This window comes from Argopecten irradians, chromosome 15 (genome assembly GCF_041381155.1).
Source record: "Argopecten irradians isolate NY chromosome 15, Ai_NY, whole genome shotgun sequence".
Lineage (NCBI taxonomy): Eukaryota > Metazoa > Mollusca > Bivalvia > Pectinida > Pectinidae > Argopecten > Argopecten irradians.
The window spans coordinates 11,816,183-11,819,082 of NC_091148.1; positions in this window are offsets into that span (position 1 = coordinate 11,816,183).

The following is a 2,900-nucleotide window of genomic DNA, read 5'->3' on the forward strand; positions in this document are numbered from 1 at the left end:
CTACAGTGTTGTCTTGTATGACTAATGTCTTTTAGACACAGGGACCTGGCACAAATTTCTAACAAACAGTGTATGTGTATATAGTATCAAGGGTAAAAAGAATACGTTGTTTATTTCTTTACTGCAGAGTTCTATACTATAATATATATACTGTAGTTAGAAATGTGTGCCAGGTCCCTGTGTTCTTGGACCTATTTTGCATAGTATGTGGTGTGTTTATGAGCGTAACATCATACTTCTCAGAGAAAGTGATGTGAATTTCAGTCTAAAAAATGACGTCATAATTGATGCCAACTTACAAGGGAGGTAACTTTGTAACATGTTTTAATGGACAGAATATATGGATGTTGCTAATTTGGTCCACCCATTACTCCAACGATGTTAGAGGTATAGCATGATGAGACACTTTTGGAACATGACGTCGTGTCTCAGCAAAATAACGTCAGATAAAAAAACGGCTGACCAGTTGACTCTCATGTTATGGGAGTAATCCACCCATCATCATTAACAAAATATGGTTTTGTATTGTTCCAATCATTTTGGTTTGGGATTTAATATCCAATAAACAGTCAGTTAAAGGACGTACAAGAATTATCAGTGGATGAAAACCGGAGTAACCAGAGGAAAACTACTGACCAGTGTCGGTGCATGGACAATGTCCCACATGGGATTCAAACTCATAACCCCAGGGATTAAGGTTTGTGGCAATATGAGCAGCTAGTTTAGCTTAAAAACAAAGAACAATATATTTTTTTGTGTTTATTAGTATTTATTTCGTAAAAAAAGAAAAATATTAAAAATCTTAATTTCACCGCAACCATCACAATACTGCTTATACAACTCTATAAGTGAATGCTGCGATATTAGTCACTTATAAATCAATCTAATTATAGATGCTCCATCGCTAACAAATAGTATTTTTTCTCAATAAAAAAACATGAGCAGACAATTACTACTATTTTTCTTCAGTTACAAAAGTTACTTACTTTACACCATTACCACCATTGAAAAGTTTGAGCTTCTAATTTTATTTCAAGATAAAAATATCAAAAATAATTAATTGCATCCCGAAAAAATTCCGTGGCACTTTGTTCTATATGGAATGAAGTACTGCTTGCGCATGCACAACAAGCTAAACATTTTTTTTTATATTATTTTTTTTTGTGTTATTTAGACATATATATACATGATTAAACACCAATTAATGTTTAAATGATGAGTATCATTTATGCTCTGTCGGCGGTAGAAAATCTTTAAAATCAGACTTGTAATTCCGCTTCAGTACGATGCTCTATGATACGCTCCAATAAAAGATATAACAACGCCCCATTCGGGGTCACCTCATCATGACCCACACCCTAGAACATCTTGGAACCAAGCCATTTATATTTTGGAATAACCTCACCGAAGATTCCGTAGGCGAACTGAGGTGACCCGAACAGGGCATTGTTAGATCTTGTATCAGGGTGTAACGTAGCGCATCGTAGTGGAGCGTTAATTACAAGTCTGATCTTAATTAGATAGGTTATAACTCAATGTAGCTCAATTAATGCTGTGATTACATCATCACTTATTACTCAGAATATGTATAAATCAATTAATGCTTGTATAAAGCAGACATCTACCCAAACCACTATTTTCGTGTAAAATATAACATTTCATGTCTTTTCAGCAATCAAGGGCTTATACAGACAACCGTGCATTTATATATAATAAATTTATACAATAACATTTGATTTTGCTCTCATGTTTATATTTCACAAAAAATAAAGTGTTTTATAATAAAAGGTATATATAAATCAGTGATAATATACAGACAATTGGTAGTAATACTGCATGATTGTTCCAGTTAGACTTTGGTCTGAAGCACAGACACGGTTAAAACTAAGGTACATTCAGAACACAGGGACTTGCTACACATTTCTAACCAACAGTCAATATATTATTATAATTATATGATCATAGTGACTGTTGGTTTGAAATTTGTGTCAAGTCACTGTGATTTAGATTAATTGGTTTTGATTTGTTTAATATCCTATTAACAGCCAGTGTCATTGAAGGACGAGCCAAGTACTCTGAATTCACCTAGTCATTTTTGGTTCATCAGAGTTATCTACCCTTGGGATCAAAGGCAGGATGGGAGATAACTCTTTAAAACAATTATTTATAATTATATACTTTTATTAAAACTGAATTTGAAATCAAATGTATAAAGCTATATATAGACTATTCAGGAAAACATGAATGTAAAAAGAACATGTTTGATATATATAGGAAAATTATGCGAATGTGAGGACATACATTATATAACATTATGTACATAGATTTTTAAAACATTTTAGAATCAGATGTAAAATATAAAGCAGTTAAAGATAATTAAGCTGCTATAGTAAGATCTCAACTAAATGGTCTGCTTCAAACAAATATGACTAGCTCCAAACTCTCATTATATAATCAAAATCCATAGCATTCTTTAACATATTCAAAATTTCTCAATAGGAGAGAATTCAACACAGAAAATTTTCTGTTAATGAATTTATTTTTACTCATTCACCCCTGAAATTTCATAATGGACTGATCTGGTCTTTGATTTGGAAGAGCCTAAATGTGTCTTCAGGGGAGAATGAGTAAATGAATATTCATGAAACATACAGTAGAGAGTCTAACTTTCTGATCAGACAATAAAAATTCTAACTCTAATATCTTGATATTGGTCCAGTCCAATGTTGAATTTAATCCATTCATCCCTGATGACTCATTTATATTCTTCTAGATCAAAGCCTGGAATAGTCCAATATGGAATTTCAGGGGTGAATGAGTAAAATTTTTTGTTACATGTACAATGCATATATATACATATAAGTTTAGAATAAATCAACTTTAGAGTTAACTTACTGGAA